Raw genomic sequence first — 22,751 nt, 5'->3', positions numbered from 1 at the left:
TTGGCGACACCACCACACAGCGAGCCCTGTTGTCGAGCCCCAGATTTTCCTTCACAGTTGTTAGTGCTTCCATCACTAATTGAAACCAACGCACAGGCAACCGCTGAGGAAAAATCGCCAGCATGTTAGAGACTGGAAAAGAAGCTGAGGTGACACCAAGGCGAGTAGCCAGGCAGGAGGGACCCTTAAGAAGAAAAATGAGGCCACTTCTGAGGGAGACAATGCATTCGTGAGACAAATGCCAGGCGCAGTGAGGGAGACTCCTCAAAGGACAAGACAACTTCAGAAAGTAACAGCGCAGCGCCTGTAATTAATAAAATTTGTAAATGACGTTCTGTATATAATCAGATTCTTCTGGTAACTTGAATTAAAAAATATCAGTGTGGAGACTAGCTGAGGAATTATTTTAAAAATAAAATTAGAAGATCAAACTCTCAGCTCTTACATGTGGTTAATACATTTCTCAGAAATAGAAGACAGAGAAGATGAAGAAGAAGAAAAAAACTATCAAAGACATGATGAAACTCTTCTAGAATTTAAAACTGTGAGTCCCCAATTTCTTGTTTCTCTTCTTGCAGCTTTAGGGGAAACATCACAATCAACAGACACAAAGTTCAACTCTAAGTTTCCCATCTGGACTGCTTCCTGCCTCAGTCACTAGCAGAAAAAAACTAGAAGCTAGCCCCACCCGCTCCAAGGCTCCCAGCATCCCTTGCCAGCATCCCTGCGGTGGCCATTTATCTCTTCTGGGTGTGCTGAGCCAGCTTCACAGAAACTACCTCTAAAAGACAGAGTTGAACACACTTCACATCTCACACTTAAAACCTCAGAGTGGCTTTCAGGGCATCTGAAGGAGACTCTTTAACACGCCTTAAAGGTCTGAACGGTCTGATCACTCCGGTGTCTCCAGCTTCATCCTGTATTGTGGTCCTCTCAGGTCTCTACCCAGGTGCATTATCTTCCTCTCAGTAGCCCCGGCTCCTCATCACCTAGGAAACCAGTGGTTTCCAACACAGAATTCTGGAATGCTAAGTCTCGCGCAGACCTGGGCAGAAACTCAATGTACATCAGCATGCGCGCCTGGCTAAAGCCCAAGTTCCTTAACTGTAGATTGCTGACAATTATGCTTACCAGAGAGTTTTTATCAGGAATAAATGACAATAAGGAACTCATCATGGTGCTCGAAACAAAAGAAGCAGCCAGAAATTTTAGCTATCCAGTACTATGCAAAACAGCGTTCCAGAATCCCTCTTTCCAATAGAAACTGATTGTCACTGTCATTTGTTTATTAACCTGAAGCCTCACGAGCTCTAGTTACATCTTTAATTTTTACAGTTCCTCAGGACAGTAACTTTTATAGCTTTATCACCGTTAGCACCAACAAAGGAGTTGATGCCAGAGATGAAAAAAGCTGGTTTAACTCAGTTTGCAAGAGCTGACTGTTAACTGTTCAGGATTTCAGCAGGTCAATTGTTAAATATGCCTTTGGTAAAAACAAAAATGGTATAAACCCACGGAGATGTCTCATAGCCTTCCAAGTGTTTGCTGTGTAAGCGTGAGGACCCGAGTTCAGATCAGAATGCGGGTAAAAGGCCAGGCATAGATGTACGGGTCTGTGATCTCAGCACTGGCAAGGCAAAGACAGGTGGTTCCCTCAAGCTCTCTGGCTAACCTGCCTAACCAAACCAGATCAGTGAGAAACCCTGACTTAAAAACTGAAGAGAAAGCTGGGCATGGTGGTGAATGCCTTTAATCCCAGCCCTCGGGAGGCAGACAGATTTCTGAGTTCGAGGCCAGCCTGGTCTACAAAGTGAGTTCCAGGACAGCCAGAGCTATACAGAGAAATCCTGTCTCGAAAAACCAAAAAAAAAAAAAAAAAAAAAAAAAAACCTGAAGAGAAGAGCAATTGAGGAAGACACCTGACCTCTGGCCTTAACACATGTGTACACACATATGCACGTGCTTTTGAGGCAGTGCCTTCACCGTCACAATGGCCAACATTGCCCTTAAACTACAAATCAAAATCAACACTTCTCAGGAGTTGCTTCTTGTCAGGCATTTGGTCACAGTCACCAAAAAAAAAAAAAAAAAAAAGGGCGGGGGGGGGGGAGGATTTAAGTCATAAAGATAGTAATTACTCAAAATGCTTCAGTTTCCAACTCCTTTCTATGACCCCTGTTCTTAGCAAGTTCTAATTGTTTATGACTATTATGCCTGATTTTGAAGTGCTCTGCATTATCTCTCTCTGGCCTCTTCCCACTTCCACATCCAGTGATATCATAGTGTGTTTAAAACTGGCCTTTCTGAGAATATTTATTCTGTGAAAATTAGCAGTGGCTTATCAATCCAGAAGTGGGTTGCTTATCTCTAGAAAGGTGGGTTGTAAACTCCAGCATGCTGGTTAGTAAAGCCCATTTTGTGGACATCAGACACAAATAAAGACTTCAAGAGACCTGACAGAAATCTCTTAGCAGAGTTGATACCTCTTGTGAAGTTCTTTATCTTTCCCTCTATTCTATTCATGAGTTCTCTAGGTGTCTCCTTGAAGCAGGAAAGCGACTTTAAACAATTCTTGTTAAATCTGTCGCTCAGTCATACCAGTCTATAGAAACAAATGAGGACATTTTGTGAGGAAGACAGGCTCCTGAGGCTAAGAGTGTGACAGTCAACAATCTGATGACAAAGCAGGACACAAAAGCCTAGAAAGAGACCAAGAGAATACAGCAGTTTGAGGATGCTAATCGAGATGACCCCTGAGAAGTGATGTAACACATTGTAGAAGAAGGATACTAACGACCCCAGAAGGGACCCAAAACTACCAAAAGAAAACCTTTCCCATTTTCTATACACTACGTAAGGAAGTAGACAAGGATGTGGCAGGCATTGAAGATATTGAAAATACTTCTCACTAAGCATTACCTAGAAAACTGGTTATCCACACGTAAAACTATAGCGTTGGACACACCACATATTTAAGAACTCTCAGAAGGCATCCAAGATTACAGAGAAATAAAGCTGTAAAATTTAAGAAAAAACAGGAGAGAGAGTTCATGACACTAGATTTGCCTTTTGTTCCTAAGGATGGGAGCAACACAGGCAACAACAACAAAGAAGGAAACTGGGCTTCGTCAAAACTAGAAACTTCCACGCATGTAAGGACATCATCAAAGGAATGGAAAAGGCAGCCAACCATTCAATAGGGAGGGATGTTTGCAAGACATATATCTGAGGAGTGTATAAATATTGGAGTTTGAAGCAATGATTCAGCAGCTCAGAGTATTTACTGTTCCTGAGGAAGACCTGAATTTGGTCCCTGACACCCACGCACATCAGGTAGCTTACGAGTGCCTGTAATTCCAATTCCAGGGGATCCAATGTCTTCTGCCCTCCTTAGGCACCTGCACTCATGTGGTACAAAAGTACACAAGCACAAATACATATGGACAAAAAATCCAAACAAACAAAATTTCAACAAAAGTGAATATATTTGTAGTTTATATGTCTAATTAAAGACTAACGTGTAGGGTATAAAAAGAAACCCTACTTGTGAGCAACAGCAAAAGAATCCAACTTTAAAACCATCAAATGTGCTTAGTCAATATACTCAGGAGAAGATATTTACTCATCATTCTGGAAATACAGTCAAAAGCACAATGCAATGCCAGTAGTCAAATTCTGGGCAGATAGTGTGGTGGTTACTAAGGGCTGGGGAGAGGGTAGAAGTGACTGATTACTGAATATGTCCTATCTGTGCTGCTGGAACATTCAAGTGCTGTTAGTGGTGAGAACTTATCAGCAATGTCAATATTGTTTTTGAAAAATTGAACATAATTTTTTTTGCATAATCTACTCTGACCATGATTTTCCTCATCTCCTCCCTGATCCTCCCTGTTTCCTCAGCCTTCTAACTTCTTATCTTCTTCATCTCTCCTTTTAGAAAAAAATAAAAGAAACCAAAATAAAACAAACAAAAAGGAAAAAGAAGAAACCCACACACAACCATAAAAACATAAAATCTGAAACCATCAATTCGTAAGTAAAACAATAAGTTTTAAAAAAAATACCCAAACAAAACAATATGAGTCAAAATATATCATTACACTTGTTTTGTGTTGGCCATCTAGTGCTGGACATGGGGCCTGCCCTTACATGTGACTTGTATACTCTGTGAGACTCCATTGGAGGAAACCAACTTTTCCTTTGTGAGTGACTGTCAATTAGAGATAGCTTCTTGGTAGGGTTGGGAGCTCATGTCTATCTCTCCACGCTGCTAGCCCATCTGGTTTAGACCTGTGTGCGATGACAGTATGTATCATGTGTACATCATCCTGTTGTGTCTGGAAGACAGGTTCCTTGGTGGCATCATCACTGCTGGCTCTTGAGATCTGTCTGCCTCTTCTCCTGAGCAGTTCTCTGAGCCCTGAGGGGAGGGTTTGATGGAGACACCCCATTTAGGATGAGTGTTCCATGGTCTCTCACTCGGCACTCTGTCCAGGTGTGGGTCTCTGCGTTTGTTTCCATCTACTGCAGGGGAATCTTCCCTGGTGATGGCACTGATTCATGGTTACAGCAGAAGGTCATTAGGGGTCCAAAAGCTTTAAAAATACACAAACTAGCAACTTTCATATTATGTATGTTTGGCTATCGTTTAAAATGTTTTATAAGCATACATTTTTATACATGGCTAGTTTTATGCAAAATGTGCAATTCAAAGTGAAGCAAGCCATCTTTACTTTCTGTGGCTCATTCCTTCTTCAGGAGTCGTGAGTGAGATATGAAACATATTTGCTGAAATGTATCTGTAGCCATCAACAAGGCAGCCTCTGTGGCGCTAGTATATGATCAATAGATACTCATTGTAAGAGCTTATGGAGGAAGAGAAAAAGAAGGGCTAGACTGGAGAGGTGGGTGGACCACAGGTGGCTGGTCTCCAGGAAGTTAAAGGAAGCCAGAGATAAAATAAGGCAAGTTGCCCCAATAAAAACAAAAGATGTGAGAGGACTTACAAACAGGTAATTAGAGTTGGCTCCAACACTATTCACCTTTGAGCTGTGACAAGATACAATTTCAGGGTATTAACTAGCCAATACTCTCCCCCCAGCCCCTCCCAGCTCCACCCAACCCCTCCCATATTTTCCTTTTCCTTTGACACTAGCTCCATCTGAGCTTTACCCTTGGCTCAGGGCTTTGAAGAAGGAAGCTACCATCCTCAGAGACGCTTCTGAGGTTTGTTTTCATATCCCATGTGCTGAAAGGAACCTCAGAAGATCAAGGCGTTAGTCAAGAGTAGAGCTTGCAGAGTGAGATCACACTCTCCAACCCTCAAGCAGCGTGGAGACTGAAAATGACTAGCACAGGTGTGTTGTGATGTGAAGTCCGGGGAATGAAGTGTTGGGAATGAAGGTACGCAGGAGGGCTCTGCTGGGAGTGGGTGGGGCCGTTTATTCAGCCCCAAGCCTGGCCTAAGTGGGAGAATGTAAGGCAGACTCGCTCTTAGCTTTGTAGAGCATTTGACAAGGAAGGAGAGAAAACAAACCCAGACTGATAGGAAATGACAGAAATTGTTCCTGCCACTAGAGGAGCACGGTGAAACTAATTACAATTAGTTACAGTTAATAGAAAAAGTTCTATCAAGCGCTCAACTTTTCTTGTTGCTCCATAGGTAAATCTGTGTGCTGATCTCTGAACAGTCTGAGGAAGGGAGCCTTGCAAAGCGAGAAGGGCAGTAGGGCAGAGAGAAACTTTCAAATTCGGTGAGCAGGAAGAGAGAAAGGAGATGAAGCCTGCAAAGGTTGGAGAGAACAGAGAAAGAGCGGAGGCCTGATGAACAAGGACTGGCGTCGTGGGAGGCTTGCCAGCTGGCTGTGCTGGTCCTGAATGTGACATCACTTTCATGGGCTTAGCGTGTGATTGCTTCTGTGACTCACTCACCCTGGCTAGAGATCAATCCTGTCTTCTCAGCTTGGAAATCCAAGCCCGCTGATTTCCATTTGAGTTCCTTGATTCTGGTGATAGAAGGCACCCGTGGGGCTCTTCAGGTCATACCCTACTGGTCTTTAGCCTTAAGAGCCTTTTCCAGCTTCCCTGTGACAGTGGCTCGGTTTCCCTGTGTCTGCCACTTCATCAGCATCTCACCTCTTTCATATTTGTCTGTGCTGTGACCTCTCTTCTCCCTTTCAACCTGTCTTCAAGATTAGGATCAATAATGGTGCTGGGCCTTTATTCAAGTGATGGATAGCCTGGAAAACTCTTATCTGGGCTGGCTTGCTGTCTCTGTCTGATATTCCATACCAGCCTTCAGCCTGAGAGTAGGAAAAAAAAAAAAAAAAGCCTTTTTTTTTTTTAAAGAAAGATGGATGATCTTCTCTTGTTTCAAATAAGAAGGAAAATGTTTTGATCAGGCCACAAGAAAAGTGGGAATCTGGTTCAGTTTTGTTCTATGGCATCATCTATGGCATCATCGAAGAGCCCTTCATGGCTTGTCTTTGTTCCCTTTGATAAGTTGATAGCCAAAGTAGACAAGAACGCCTGGATCTTGAAGGAGAGCTGTGAATAGAACTTAACATGGTTGAATACTCTGCAGCTGAGTTTTGTTTTGTTTTTTGTCTTCTGTCTTTTCTTCTGGATCCAAGAAAGAAGGAGATTTCAAGAAGTAGCTAAGCATTGTAATGTCCAAATAAGAAACCGCACACATCCACCACTGCCCAACCTGAACTTCTTAAACCTTCTGGGGGAAGTGGCTCTGATGTAGTCTCATAAATTTGGGGCTCAAGTGTTTAGCCCCGAGGGAGAAGAGATGCCTCTGGGGAGTAGTTACACCCCATCTTCTGCAGTCAGCTTTGGCGTGGGCCGTTGTTTCTTGCTTCTTCCAAAACGGGGTTCCATCCCCAGCGGGTCTTCCAAAGCCTGCTCATTGAGATTCCATTTCACAGCACTCACCTGTTGCTAACTTCTACAGACCCGAAAGCTTTATAAATAAGGGCACGGGCTCTTGTATATTTTAAGAGATTAGGTCAGCATAACCAAATCCACTTAACCGAATTCCAGCTTCTCATCTTTTTCCCCACACTCCCTGTCTCTCTACGAGGAAGTCCGGCTTTCCACTTCCTGCCCAGGTTGCCAACTTTTTATTCAAGCCAATCAGAAAATGCCTTAGACAGATGAGGAAGGGTGGAGAAACATCTTTACACTGTACGATTCTTCCAACACTTGTCAGAGGCAATAGATCATATAGAGCAGCTAAAGGAAAAAAAAATTGAAAATTTAATCCTCTCCTGGTGACATAATGTTATTAATAACGTGAGTGAACCTCAGAAGGTACATACTTTTCTCGAGACACATTTTGATCTCTGCTACCTTCAACCACCTCCCTCTAACATCCTGTCTCTTCTACAGACCTGAGATTCAGATCTCCAAAGTTTCCAAAGCACTCAGCAAGGGCTGCATTGGAGACCAGCCAGGGGGAAATCTGATTTAAAAAAAAAAAAAAAAAAAAGAAAGACCTGTTTGGGAACACCTGGGCTGGAGAACAGCTAAGTGCCCTAAGAAGGCTGAGCAAGGCAAAACTGAGAAGTGAGTAAGTCCCCAGCCCCAACTGTCCAGACGGTCAAGGAGGAACAGTTGGACGTCCAGGAAGAGACTCACTAGAGGCTTCGTGTGTTTCTACCGTTTATTGTAGTTAAAGCTTTGTCACTCCGAGGGAAGCCTGTCACCACAGTCTGTAATGGGTAGACTATTCATCCATAAGTGTTGATACTGCTTCGCATATCATTCGGCAGCCCACCTTGCTAACAGCACACTAGATGTTTATGGTGGGGAGCAGTTATTGCCCATATAAAAAGCTCACTAATGCTTTATATGAAGAAGAAATCATACAGAGCAGGAAGAAAGTCCACAGCATCTTCCTGGCAGTCCCCGTTACAGGCTCTGCCAAGAGTTCTGGTTGCAAAACATTGCTTTTATAACAACAATCAACTTCATAAATGGCAAAAACATGAACTTGTTTGCTCCTGGGAGATTTTATTATTCATTCAGACTTGTAGTCAAATACAGAGACTCCAAAAATGCTTGAGGAGAAAAGACCCCAAGGAGAGACAATCAATAGAAGTGATTTTGCAAAATGAATTTAAAGGATTCTTATTCTTAGATTCAAAGGCTGGGTGTGGTGAATATATTGAGGAATTTGCATTTCCCCCCATGCTTTAAGGAATGGCAAAGGCCTATCAGGACCTTGTGATTAAAGAGAATGGGAGAAGGGAGGGCTTCTTTAACCGTTCTCTTATAGCCTGCTGAGTTGTTTGCACCAACAGAAATTTCCAGAGTCCCAATATAAAGCTGAGTGCAGCAAGCCAGTCCAGCCTAGTGACTCATTCTCCATTGGAGGGTCTTTGAATACAACTGTCAGATAGAGGCAGATCATTGAGTACCCTCTTGCTGCTGCTTTCTCTTGAGATCTTGGTTATCACCGTTCCTGGTTTGTTCCTTGGTTTCTCAACACCAAAACAACATCTCTGTGCTTTGAGCATGCTAGGCAAACATTCTACCAACTGAAGTACTTCTCCAGCCTGCAGGCCGTCTTCTGTTTATTCATTTGCACTAATCTAACTGAAGAGTGGAGCTGCTGGTGTTCTTTTGTTGTCTCTGTGCTGTGCTGTGACCCTTATTTTTGGGGGGGTCATCGACCATCGCCTGATTGATATCTAGGAGTTTCTTTTTGAGACCTCACTTTGTTGCTTGTGTTGCCTCGATTGGTCTGCATATTGCATCCCCCTGACTCAGCCTGCAGGAAAGGTGGGACTATATGCACATAGCACCATGCCAAGATTGTCTTATGGTATAACATCATGCAGAAGGATCGAAATAGCAAGGATACAGTTAATTTTGCCAGTAGGTGCCATTGCAACACTTTATGGCAGGACAATCGAGGGTCTTCATGGACTGACTGAAATGATTCCCCCAAAATGCTAATGGGCATGGTAGTCTGAGCTTTCTTTGTTTTTCTCTCCACCCCTCCCCATATTCTTGAAATATATCTTTCTTCTATCTTTGCCGCAGACCCTCTGGGCCCCTTTGTCTACGTGGAATGGGTCTCTAGTCGCGGGTGGACAAAGCGTAGGATGAATTGACAGACAGACGCACACAGGAGAGGTTGTGTTGAATCTGAATGTAATTTTTCAAATCGAACATCAGACTTTTTATGCAGAAGACAATAAGGAAGTTGGGTGACATACCGGCAAGGTACAAATGAGGTAACCGGATGCTTAATGACTCTTACACAGAACAGAGGAATGAAAACGCAAAGACTGGCAGGAACTGGGCAATAAAATAACTGAGACAGAGTCAGCCCTATCTAAGGTCAGCTATAGTCTTAGAAGCCAGGTGTGAGGTCTTTACTCTCCTAGGGTAAGGGCTTTCACACCCAAGTCGTGGTTCTAACTAGGGAGTTCCGTTCTAGCTAACCATCTCATGAATAATGTAATACTCTAAAACCACAGCCCTATCTACTTCCTAAACCATTGTAAATTCCTGTATATAGGTGTAACTCAGCTATAATTCTAAGTATCTATTCTGGTTTCTCCTGCGGTCAGAAACTTCTTTCTTCCTTGGTGATGGTAGATTCCTGTGAAGGGCAGTGACCTAACTTTTACTCAAAGAGATAGTGTAATACCAGGAGCAGTACTGAATTCCAAGCCCAAGGTCTTGCTCAAGGACGATCTAGGACTGTTGAAACACTGAGGCTTTAGCTATGTCAGAATTCAATCTTAAAAGTCACTTATAATAGGATGATACTGAAAGAGAGCACTTGGATCCATACACTAGACTAACGCAGGAATGGAGAATTAAGAGAACGCCAGACTCCAGGAGGAGAGCTTCCTTGAAAATCTTTTTGCCTCTTGAGCAGCTTTTAGGCATCCCTGCCTGACAGGCTGACTCGACCGGAGTGCCATGGCACATCTTTCTACTGTGTTCCAAATTTCTAACTATGTAGTTGAGGTGTCTTTGACTCTGTCCTAGCAGAACTGGATTTGTCCTTAGTCACATGTCTCTGCTGGGTGGTCCAGAGGTGAGCATGGGACAAAGGTTGGTCTAAGCAGAAGAAAGCATCAATAGGTGAGGAACAACCGATGCTTTCTTTCCTCCAGGAGTCCACAGTCAGTAATTCCGATCATTGCTGGCCACCATTCTTAATAAAGAGGAAAGCCAGTCTGGAGAGCTGTCAGACGTACAACAGAGAGAAGGGACTAACTGCAGGCTGGTGATGATGCTGAGCTTCTGAGCCAGTCTCACAGGAAACTCTCTCAACTCTGGATTGTTCTAAAGGCTTTTTCCATAATTATGTGTGTCAGTTAGACCTTGGGTTTCAAAAACATCCAAATCATGTCAGTCACCAGTGCAGCATCAACCCATAGATCTTCACCTACCTTCCATGGAGATGTTGAGAACCCTTTCCCAACAATAGAAATAAAATGTCAGGTTGGCCTACTAGAGACCCTTCCAGGAATGTATCCACAAGAATTTAAGGTCAAAAGTTGAGCTCTGAATAAGTTGGCAATCTCCAAAATTATGTAGTGTTTAAAAACAATGACTCAATCAACAGACACAGAGAACTTTATCCTAGGAGCACCCAGGATCTCTAAGTGTTTTTGGACCTAAGGATGAGTTCTGTCAACTCCTGGCCACCCCAGCACCTTCTGGATCTGAGTGAGAACAGGTTCTTACACAGCCGCTCACACTCTCGCCTCTTAGAGGTGCTGGAAGAACCAGTTAAAGCACGCCCCCATCCAAAGCATCTTAGCTTTACCATTAACACTATTGTAAGACGACCCAGAGAGATGTCCAAAAAAATATCCTACTGAGTCAGTTTGTGAAGTTTTTTAAATAGACACTATGTATGTTGCTTTACTAAATTAATTTATTTACATTCTACCCCTAAAATGATTAGAGGTGACTTTAGGACAAACAAAATTAAGAAAGCAGATAAAACAGAAGTTAAGATGAGGATATAAAATATAGTACATATAAAATATAGTAAATATATAACACAGCCGGGCGTGGTGGCGCACGCCTTTAATCCCAGCACTCAGGAGGCAGAGGCAGGAGGATTTCTGAGCTCCAGCCTGGTCTACAAAGTGAGTTCTAGGACAGCCAGGGCTATACAGAGAAACCCTGTCTCAAAAAAAAAAAAAAAAAGGTAAATATATAACACAGTATATATAAATATGCTTTATATATAAAAAGGTATTTATATTTTATATACTTTATACTATATTATATATAAAGTATATACAATAGTTTCTGTTGTGAGCCACTGTCTTTCCTCTCTGACCTCTCATATTAGCCAAAGATGAAAATGGTCTCTAAAAGATTGAAAAAGTCCAACAGATTTGTTTAAAGAAGAAGAAGGAAACAAATAAAAATAGCCTTTCTCATGATTTTTTTTTTCCCTTAGAAAACTTTCTTTTGTTAAGAGAACCCTGCTAGAGAGCACTCCTAGTGACAGATTCTGGAATACATACTCCAGCCCAGCTGCAGTTCAAAGCAGTGTTTCCCAAAGCCCTGCACTAAATAAACACTTGGTCTCTGGGGTGAGACCACTGGGACAGAGCCTTGGGTGCTTAGGATTACTGTGGGGTCCTTGCAGGGGGTTGTGGTACTCTGACTCCCTCCTCTTTCTCTTGTGTCCTGACTATCACCCACGAACTTTGCTCCTTCAGGAAATCCCAACCATTGCCATTCAGTATCTCCCAAATGGATTCATTCACAAAGCAATGATTTAATCTAGTTTTAGACTGGAATCTTCAGACTGTGAGTTAAATAAACCTTTTCTTCTTCTAAGTTAATTATAGCAGTGAAGTGGAAACTTAAGGGTTCTCTGGAAAATCGGCTGGATGGTGTTTTGCTGGGGCGAACACGTGAAGGAATATTTTGTTAAAGTGGACACAGGTGTGAAAGGCTAAAGCAGACTTGGAAAAGGAATGTTTCACTCACACAGACACAGGAACTGCTAAAACAAGCACATGAAAGGACACGGGATGAAGGATTCTTTGCTAATGACACGCATGTATTGGTCCGCCTTACATTAAGTAGTTGACCTGCATTTGTTGGGACTCCATAGAGAGAAACACACCAAAAAAGTTCTGGTGGTGTGCTGCAGTTTCTTGCCACTACCATGAACTTGGACTGATTGGATGCACATGCTGAGGCAAGACCTGTGCTGAGGCAGGATCTGTACTGAGGTAAGACTCATGGAGGACACGTGATGTTTGGAGGGTATATACAGGACTCACTCTATGGAGTGATGGAGACAGAGCTCGGCTTGCTGGTACAGCTAACTGTGCACCACTTGTGGGTCTTGGATCTTCACTGATCTCTGCTTCCCTGAGAAACTCAGTTGAGAACTTCTCCTGGTGTTTCTGTTGCTCCCTCCTGCTGACTCGAGCCGAGGTTGAGGACTGGCTGTCTCTGCTAGGGCATGTCACCACTGTTGCTAACCAGACTTTACAGAACTGGACTGCTAGTGTATCCATTAGGTGTTTGCGAGTGGATCGAGCTGCTGCCTGCTAACCTGTGAACTGAACTGCTGATTGAAGTTGCTCCAAAGAACCTTTCTAAACAGGTCCACTTCCCCCATATCCTTTCTTTTCTACTACCTCTGGTGGGTTACAAGGAAGGTGAAAGTGTTTTAAGAACCATCATTAAAAATAGGATTTGAAAAAATTAGTCACATCACAGGCGTTTGGTTATAGTAACGGAAAGCTAACATAGTAGCTGATGGTTTCCTCAATCCAATAGAAGAAGCTCTAGGGAGGACTTGAAGTCCCTCTGGTCATGCACACAGCTTTTTAATTAACTGCTTTGGTTCCAGATACAAGGACAGTACGTAACTTTAGGGAAATTTACAGTTTACAAGACTAGTTTTGTTGTTGTTGTTGTTTTGGGTATAAATATACTTTGTTTTTGATTAAGGGCAAAGGTCTGACATGGTCTCATGATACTTAATCAAGTGAACACACGAAGACCAAAGCCTGCTGCACACCATCCAGCGTGTACTAGGAAGCGGTCTGAGATGCTTAGGGATGAGCTTGCCCTGAAACCTGCACACAGGTCAGTCAGGGCCTAAGCAGAGTCGGGAATTTTAGAAGTACCAGAAAAGTCCAGACCCTCGTGAATGCACCAGCTTTGGTTCTATCCAGGGAAGCACTTCACTAGGTATGCTCCCTGACCTCAGAGTTTAGAAAGACAATTCCTTATTCACAGAATAACTCTAGAGGCCAGGCCAGTGTTGTCCCCACTGACTTTTTTTTTTAATTATGTAACTACTGTAATGATTAAAAATATTTTTGTACAAGAGAAATTCATACATGAAATTTTCTTGTTCTAGTTAAAAGCCTGCCTGTCTTTAAAGCTCTACCTAGTGGCTCTCCCATCTTGAAGCTTTTCTGCATCTAAAATAACCTCTTCATCAGGAAGCCACACACACTCTGAGCCATTCCTTGTGCTTCTTCACACACACACACACACACACACACACACACACATACACACACACACCATGTCAAGGTGATATCTTCTTTGCCCACCCATCAGCCTTTCCCTTGGGAATCATTGCTATTTGGGTCCATGATGGCCTACTGGGACACTGAAGCTCTGGTAATCTAACTTCCTCCCAGCCAGCCATGAACCTCACATGAAGAATGTGTAGGGCCAGAAAGAGCTTTCTAATCTCATTCCTCAAGACAGACCTGTGAGAAGTCTTCCTGAATTCTTAAGGAGATAGATGCATTTTCTCTTCACCAGGAAGTCAAGCTGGACCAATATGGTCCACGGGGACCCTCATATCCACAGACTAATCATGAGGAAAGCATACCTCATGGATAAGAGAGATTGCACAGGTAGATTCAGTCATCAAACACTTGGACTAATCAGTCTGAGCAGCCAGTGGTTTCTCATTTTGCTCAAAGCCAGGTAGAGTGGGATTCTCGGGACCCTGTTATATTCTCATACGCCTGAAGGATGAGGCACGCTTTCATCAAACAGTGGCTAAGTACAGGAGGCAAGATCTGGGAGTGCATGATCCCCTATGAAACATAAAAGAAGGTGAGACAAGGTTAGCTCTCCAACCCATAGCACACTGACCAAGCAACAGAATGCAGCAGGATTTTATTAGTAGGGCCCTTGACAGTTTAAGTTGTTGTGTGAAACTAATTGCTTAAGCTTCTTGGAGTATCTATGCATTAAATTGTGAGTCAATAAAATGATCTGTTTATGAGCTGTTTGTGTTTAGACACCATCCCGGTAAACAAGTGTTGGAGAACAGATGGCTGGTACTGTGAGCTACGAGTTTCCTAAGCCCAAGAGATTCCATCTGCAACTGCTGCTCTCCTTGTGGCAGGACTGACTGGATCCAGGTAATCTATATTTATCAATAGAGTACTAACATTGTAAAAATAAGGCAATTAGACTCCCGTGACAGAGCTAAATATTATGTCACTATATGAAGCGAATGGCATTGTTAGTCATTTCTGCAGATATGATTTGCTTCACAAATGCCACGTTCTGAGGCATTGGGACTCAGCAGGCATTCTTTGTCAACAATCTGCCATTGCTAGCTAAATTAAGCAATCATCTGGCTACTATATTTAGAATGTGTGTGTGCAGGCATCAGAATGTATAGTGAGCTCTAAACGCCATGTTTACCTTCAGGGGACACCACAGTGGAAGAACAGAGAAGCCCCCGCTTTGAAGAGAAAATAGACTTTTTATTAGAAGTCACCAGAAAGAAGTTACCTCTGCCTCTGAGAAGACCAAGGTGACAGCAAGTTACTTATAAAAAAACCAAAAACCAAAAACCAATGCAGAGTGTCTTTGCAATTTTCTTAAAGAAGCCTGTTTGTTTTCAGTTCTCTCCCTACTTGTATCATAAGCAAACGTTTGGAAAGTGTCTCTGCTTTGATTCTCGCAGACCCTCTTATTCTGTGGAGGGCACCCTCTGCTCCCAGGCCAAGGGGTTTGTTTATTTTGTATTGTTTACTGTGCACTTACCACATCCTAGGTATAGCAGTCATTTTATAAGTATTACTTGATTAAATAAGAACATGTGCGAATATGTATGTATGCGTGTGTATGTTTCCTGTGCTTAGAGGACAGCTATGCATGCGTGTCCATTCTCTGTCATGGAAACTGAGGCTTGGAGATTATAGAAACTCGCTGAACATCTCAGAGCAAGCAAAAAGCAAAGCTTGCAACGCTGTACCGCCCCATGGCTATCCCTCCTTAAGTGTCTTATCTGTTGTACTTGTTTTCCTTACATTAATCTGTGCCCTGGAACTGTACCCTGGGCCCCTGGATCTACTTCTGTCTGCTGCTACCTATGGAAATGGGTTAAAAACCCAGCAAGTATTTCAGGAGATGTTCGGGGTCTTTGGAAATAAATAAATAAACCCAAGTCCAAAAAAGCTAACAGAAAAGATGATCAGAAAGGTAGATGCTACGAGCCCCACAGGCCCGTCCTGACTCACCCACAGTGCTCCTTAGGACTGTTTGCTTATTTTCCTGTCTAGGCTACAGCTCTCTGCTGGGGACAAAAGACTTTGGGACTTCGATGCTTCTGAGACCTGCTTGCAGGGAGGAGAGTGCATTCAGCCAGGGCTGGGCCTGGGGACCTGGATCATCAAGTCTTTTTAGGCTGTCATTAGCACGGTGCACCTGCTCTGTGGCCAGCGGGAGAACAGGCTTCATGACTCTTCCCTCAGAGAGATGAGACGCCCAGGAGCTCTGCAGGGGCAGAGGGAGTGAACTTGGTAGGCCTGGACTAACAGTTTCAAAGCAGCTGCTCCAAGAAAGTCCTAATAATGCATGGAATACCTGCTCCAGAGCCACAGAGAGCCACTAGAGCCGACAGTGTGTCCAGAGGACGAATAGCACCAATTTGAACTGCACTGATTCTGCACTTAATTCCCATGTGGTCGGGAACTTGCTCATGATAATTTTACCCCTTTCAATATGCTGATATTAACTTAATATTAGTGTATTTTGGTGATGTCTTTTTAAAAGGGTTGGATATGCATCTTGATATGGCTGGTGGCATCCCTGCAAGCTTCTCTACAGTCAGGTTGCTAAGTAGGGAGAGGATGGCCTGTGCTGCCGAGGACTGTCTGCTTGCTTTCCAGAGAAAGTTGTTCTCGTGACCAGCTGTCACCGTGAGTCCAGTTTCCTTCTTGGGTGTCCCTTTTCGCTTTGTGTGTCTCAGAGCTCTGATATTGAGAACACGCGCATTTAGGATTTCGTGTTTCTTGGTAAATTATACGCATTTAGGATTTCGTGTTTCTTGGTAAATTATTTCCTGAACCATTGCTGATATCCCCCCTTTATTTCTAGAAATAGGTTTTGTCCCAACATTTATATCAAAACAGAAACCCCAGAATTCTAATGAACAATTTAAAAATATTTTCTATTCTTTGACAATCTTACACATATGAACAATATAACTTAATAATAACCAACCCCATTCCCTTTTGCCTTTGTCTTCTTCCCCTCCCCCTCCCCTTTCTTTTGACTCCTCCTCTTCCTTCTTCTGTATGGAACCCAGTTGGTGCCACCTGAGTGTACCTGGGTATAAGACCATCCACGGGCACATATGCAATCTACCAGCGGCCACATCCTTTAAAACAATGGTTCCCCTTCACTAACAGCCAGCAGCCGCTAACAGCTCTAGCTAGGGGCAGGGCCTGGTGAGTCCTTCTCACATGGTGGCTGGCATGCAGCTGGGCTTCATGTGTGCACTTCTACTGTAAGTTACCCCAGCTGCTATCCTGCCCCAGGTTCAGGTTAAGTTCCTGCCCTGACTTCCCTCGATGACAGACTGTAACCTGGAAGCCAAATCAACCCTTCCCTACCCCACGTAGCTCTTGCTCCTGGTGTTTATCACAGCAACACCATGCCATTTGTTTGCGGGGTGGGACTTGGGATGACTCAGGAGATCTTCCGGTTCCATTCGTTTTCCTTTCCCTGCAAATTCCATTTTTCTTTGTAGCTAAATAAAATCCAACTGTATGTATGTACTGTTTTTTCATTTTCCATTCACCAGTCAATAGACATCTTGGCTGATTTTATTTCCTCACTATTATGAATACAGCAGCAATGACCTTGAGTATGTTCATGTCTCTGTAGTAGGGTGGGGGAAGTCTGAGACCACATGAGCTACATAGTGAGATCCTGTATTAAAAAAGAAAAAAAAAAAAACTATTTCAGCACCGTTCTCTTCTTGCTCTGCCTGCAGACGTAGCCTCTACCTATTCTTTTCTTCTGATTACAGGTTACGTTTTTCTTCTTTGTGGCCAGTCCGGTGGTTTTTCTCGTCCCTTGGATTCCGGATATTATGAATGTAATGTTGTTGGATGTCTGGATGTTTGCCTTTCTTTAAATAGTATTGAGTTTGCTTTGACTAACAAGCTAGTTGCTTTTCCATTTGATTCTAACCAGACTCGTCTTGGCTTTTCTAGGCCACATCCTATACAGTTCCACTGAAGGGGCTGCTCAATTTTATGACAATGGCATCCCTTGTAAATTTGACCAAATACCTTGGGTAGTTAAGAGCTTCCTGCATGAATGGCTAGTGGTTAGCAGTCCCCAGCTCTGTCAACTTGCAAGTCCCTGCCCGTGCTGCTGTGCTCTGGCTTGTGGAATCTTTTATCCCACGCATGTGCAGCCTAGCAGCTGGCAAAGACGTCTGAGCTATCCCATGCAGACTGCTGTAGCTCCATTTCTGCAGTGTTCTCCCATTCGGAAGGTACACTTTTTAAGTTCCAAGCTCTACAGCCTCCCAGTCTCCTTCTCTTCCTGGGTTCTTGCAATGTGATCTGAAAACTGTGTGAACTAACAGAAGTTGGTAGTGGAATTTGCTGTTTCATTTTTATATCCTAAGTACCAGAGCTCTGAGTTCTTCTGGCCAATGTCTATGACTAGTTTCCCATAGAATTTGGCCAGTTTCCTGGTTGCTTGCAGCAGAAAGACAAATCTGGTTGCTGTGACTCATCCTTAGAGGGAATGAGACCAGGGAATGCCTTAAAATTTGAACCCAAACTGGGCTAGTCAGACACCAGAGCCAACAGGACTCCAGTCTTTTATCCTTGACGTTGGTGGTGACTGCCTCTCATCCCACTGGTGCTAGATGACTTTATACTCTGACATGATTGGCTAATTAGCTCAAAGGAGAAGAGAAAATTTCAGAAAATATGAATCTTTGCCAAGGTACCTAGGGTTGCTTTGGTCTACTGAATCTAAGTTGAGTTTTGTTTTTGTTTTGTCTTGTTTGTTGGTTTTTGTTCTACATTACAGGATATGATGGTACAAAATTCCTTCCAATATTAAAACCCCAACTCAACTTGTAATTGAAAAGTTTCTAGGCCAATACACAAAGCTTCTAATTAGTTGTCTAGCAAGAAGCTTGTAGCTTTAAGGAGTTCCTCACAAATTGAAAAGACTCACATGTGGTTGAGTGGGTAATCCAGATGATCCCAAACATCATCCATTGGTAAGCCCATTCCCAGGATGGGACTGAAAGCTTATGCCATCTATAGTCTTGGTTACTACCCCCAGTTCAGGTGTCTAAGGCAGCCATGACACCCCAGACTCCAGACCCAACTGAAACCTCTTTGCATTTCAGACTTCAAATCCTGCCCTACAACTTCCCTTGGTCACTAATGTGAACATTGCATTCATGACATAACCTCCCTCTCCCGCACTGGGACTATGACCTGCAGACAGACCAGGTGATGCCTGGGATCATAAGGTTTACTGACACAAGCATATTTAGATAATCTTGGTTTGATTTTCTTCTTAAGATTTAATTACTTTATATATGTGAGTACACTGTTGCTTTCTTCAGACACACTAGAAGGGCATCAGATCCCATTACAGATGGTTGTGAGCCACCATGTGGTTGCTGGGAAAAGCAGTCAGTGCTCTTAACCACTGAGCCATCTCATCAGGGATAATCTTTAACATTTATGAAGAGTTACTTAATAAAAATACACTTCAAAAACAGAAAGGAAGGAAAGGAAGGGAGGGAGGGAAGAAGGAAGGGAGGAAGGAAGGAAGGAAGGAAGGAAGGAAGGAAGGAAGGGAGGGAGGGAGGGAGGGAGGGAGGGAGGGAGGGAGGGAGGGAGGGAGGGAGGAAGGAAGGAAGGAAGGAAGGAAGGAAGGAAGACTTCTTTGGTGATCAGAAAGTATCTCAGATACAGACAAATGACATGGTTTCCCAAAGCTGTTGGAAACCATTTGTCTATTCAAGCCAGAACATTTTCTAGAGGTCTCCTCAAGGGCTACTATGAAAACCAGAATGGAAACATTTGTCACCCCTGGCCAGCAGCCCTGGCCAGCCTCATTTGTTATTATTCTTAGGAAAAAAAAAATCTTTATTTCTATGATTTAACTGATATTCTCTGCCTTGTGGAAGGTTTGCCAGTGAGATCCATTCAAAATACCAGATATTAACACATGAATGAACTTCTCAATGTGAAATGACTCCAGCTGCAGAATGACTCACAGAAGGACTGAATAGGGGGTGAGGGAAGAGGAGAGCAATTTAATACACTGACATGTGCAGACCAATACAATGCATTAAACACCAGTGGCTTGAGGAGGGGTGTCAGATATTGAAATGGCTTCCAAGGTTTTCTCAAACATATGTAAATAGGGGTATGGGCTGTCTGTGTGAAAACAGACTGTTGAAGATAAGGCACATGGCCACGAGAAAGGGAACAAATGAAAACTTCAGTTTTCCTCCCTTCACTAACAGCCGGAGAGGCCCTGGTTTTCCTCAGGTTGAAACATGGCATCTGTGGTCTCAGGTACCATGAGCTACTTGCTCACATAAATAGTTGACACAACACCTCTAAACTCTTTGTGGACCCATACTTCCTTTGGGTGTAATTTTAGAAGCCTAATTTTGACAGATTAGGTATAGGGAACCTGGGGAAAGTTCATACATAACTCTTCAATCTATGCGTGCATATTCCAGGCAATAGTAACCCAGCCGACTATGCAACTGTAAGTCAAACCCCTATAACATGCTCCTTAGGTTTCATGGCTCTCTGCCTTTGACTATTTTTTTTCTTTAGTTCAGTTATGCAATGTTGCTATTTCCTGGAAAATTTGAAAGACTCCCTATGCTTTAAAACAGACTCATGATGGTATTTGCTGGGAGTTAGTCAGAGTGCATAGGACATTGTTCCTTGTTACAACTGACTCCGATGGCAGCCCAGCCCTCTGATCACACAGGTGCCTGCCACTTGTCGCGGTCACCTCGATGGGGAGATTTGTGTGGAAACTGTAGCTGTTTGCACAGCACCTGTGATTTGTGGTCTTGACATATTGCACTGTGGACAACATGACACCTTTGTTCAGCATTTGTCACCACATCTCCAGTTACTGCTCATTATCCGGCCCTCTTTGCACTATTTTTTTTTTTCTGAGCATTTCCCACAATCCACTCCATAATGACCAAGGTACCTATTGTGGACCATGTGCCTAGTGTGTGCACAGCAGCCTCTCCACCTGACTCCAATTACCTCTCTGAACATGGAGTGTGAGGGCACCTGCCTCGAGGCCTTTGTCCACCTTGTCCCCTGAGCAAGGGGTGATGCCTGACATTCAAAGACTGCCTTTGTGCTCTGACTTAATGGCCACTTGTTACAGACGATGCATCTTCTCTGTGTGTTGATGAAATGGCTGCTGATGCCAATTCCAGAAGCAACCCTTCCACTGGGCATCTATGCCTTGTACACTAGCTTAATAATACTGAGAAACTATTGATCAGTTTTTGATTCTTGTTTGTTTTCTGGAGTTTAGATGTGTTCTGTCAGCTACTTATTTAACCAATGTCAGTAGCTCTTACACTATTCAAGAATCAAATGACATGTGTGGGGTGTCTTGTTTTATTTTGTTTTATCGGGTTTGAAGTCTCACTACATAGCTCAGGCTAGCCTCAAACTCCATATCCTCCTGTATCAGTCTCCTAAGTGCTGTGATTACAGGCATATCCCACCATGTTAAGCTATGGGCTGATAATGGAATGCTGAGACCCCGTTCTCAGATTCTAACACACTGGCTCTCAGTCTTCCTAATGCTATGACCCTTTAATACAGTTCCTTGTGTTGTGGTGACCCCCAACCATAAAGTTATTTTCTTCTTATTTCACAACTGTAATCTTGCTACTGTTATGAACTGTAATGTGCATATCTAATATTCAGGATATCTGATATGCGACCCCAGAGGGGTCGTGACCGACAGGTTGAAAACTGCTGTTTTAACAGGTCACTCGAGGCCCAGGAAGCTCTCTGTTCTTAGCAGCAGTGCCTCTATGGGCTGGGTATCACACTGAGAAATACTGATAGATATATAACTTAGATGTTAACAGGTGAACCATTCAGCTCTTTAATAAAAGATTATATTTTTTTAAACTGTTTTCTTATAAAGCCAAGCATAGTGACATACACCTTTAATCTCAGTACTTGAGAAGCAGAGTTAAACAGATCTCTGTGAATATGAGGCTAGCCTAGTCTACGGAGTTCAAGACCAGTCAGGGCACACATTAAATGCCTGTATCAATAGAAAGAAAAAAATAGTGCACTTATAAATGAGTTAACAAGATTAACAACACTCTTAATTTTGCATCAAAGGATATTAATAAAGAGTGAAATATCACTTCTATCTGGCTAACTCATGCCTACTTTATGCACTAGTGTGGCCTTGGCAAATTTCTCTGCAGCCCAGAGTATACAGCCCAACATAGTATGGCATGTTCCAGCCAAGCAAGGAGACACCTGAGCAAAGGAAGAGATGGATTTGTTTTCCTGTCTAAACAAAATCTCAAACTCCATCCCATTTTATTTGCTCCTAAAACATAATCATCGAAGCTCCATCAAACCTGTCAAATATTAGAGATACACTTGACCTGGGCTGAAGTATCAGGAATTTTTAAACATTTAACTCCTAGCGTGTATTGGTATGAAACTAAGCTGAGCAGAACCCATTAATGTCACAGTGATCGGTTACCAATGGAAATAAATAATTCATGATGAAGGGAATTAGTCTAATTAGCAGGCAGTTTGAGTCCTTTGATAAAACCCCGCTCTAATTCCATGAAGGGCAGGAAGTGCTGTCATCAGTCAGCCCTGAAAAGATTAGCATCTATTATGAATGAGGTTCGTCACCCTAGCGAAGTCATGTGTGTCCTGGAGACAAACTTAATATGTTCCAGAATGGGACACAGTTTGTCTCACCAACACATCACGATTCCTACCAGGCTATTGTATGTAATAACAAGCAAAGATCAACGCTCTGTCCTACCATTCGCTCCCCTGTCCATCATTCTGACAACTGCGCAAATACATTTTCCATGCAAAGCAGGGAATGTGCCCTGAATACTTGCGAAATTGTGCAAGATGTCAAAGAAAATATGTGTTACTTTCTCACTCACCAAAACAAACACATGGAATCAAATGTCACCCCGGAAACTGACGGTTTCAAAGATGGTGGGCAATAGAGTTTGTCAGGCTTGGTGTATACACATTTCATTTTAAAAACTGTTGTCAGCCCTCTCCGGGGAATTTGCTTCCCTGCTTATCTCTTGAGATATTGGAGTTACAAGATCAATCACAGGCTTGCGGCTTCTGCAACTACAGATAAGTGGAGCTGAGTGTCCTAAGCAAGGCAACTCCGAGAATGCCAAACTCACATGAGAGAGCAAC

The 22,751-nt window shown here is 43.0% G+C and overlaps 1 long non-coding RNA gene across 4 annotated transcripts; it reads left to right on the top strand.

The window, feature by feature from the left end:
* The first annotated feature begins 5,123 nt into the window (after positions 1-5,123).
* Gm30069 lies at positions 5,124-16,413 on the top strand. Of its 4 annotated transcripts, none has more exons than XR_374634.2 (4): positions 5,124-5,357; positions 14,285-14,408; positions 14,704-14,809; positions 15,561-16,413. It is a non-coding gene; the product is annotated as a predicted gene, 30069 (long non-coding RNA). The 4 variants fall into 4 exon arrangements; XR_866422.1 differs by lacking the exon at positions 5,124-5,357 and adding an exon at positions 12,126-12,236; XR_374632.3 differs by lacking the exon at positions 5,124-5,357 and adding an exon at positions 12,767-13,104.
* The last annotated feature ends 6,338 nt before the right edge of the window (positions 16,414-22,751 follow it).

Source organism: Mus musculus, chromosome 2 (genome assembly GCF_000001635.26).
Source record: "Mus musculus strain C57BL/6J chromosome 2, GRCm38.p6 C57BL/6J".
Classification (NCBI taxonomy): Eukaryota; Metazoa; Chordata; class Mammalia; order Rodentia; family Muridae; genus Mus; species Mus musculus.
This window is presented reverse-complemented; position numbering and strand designations above follow the sequence as displayed.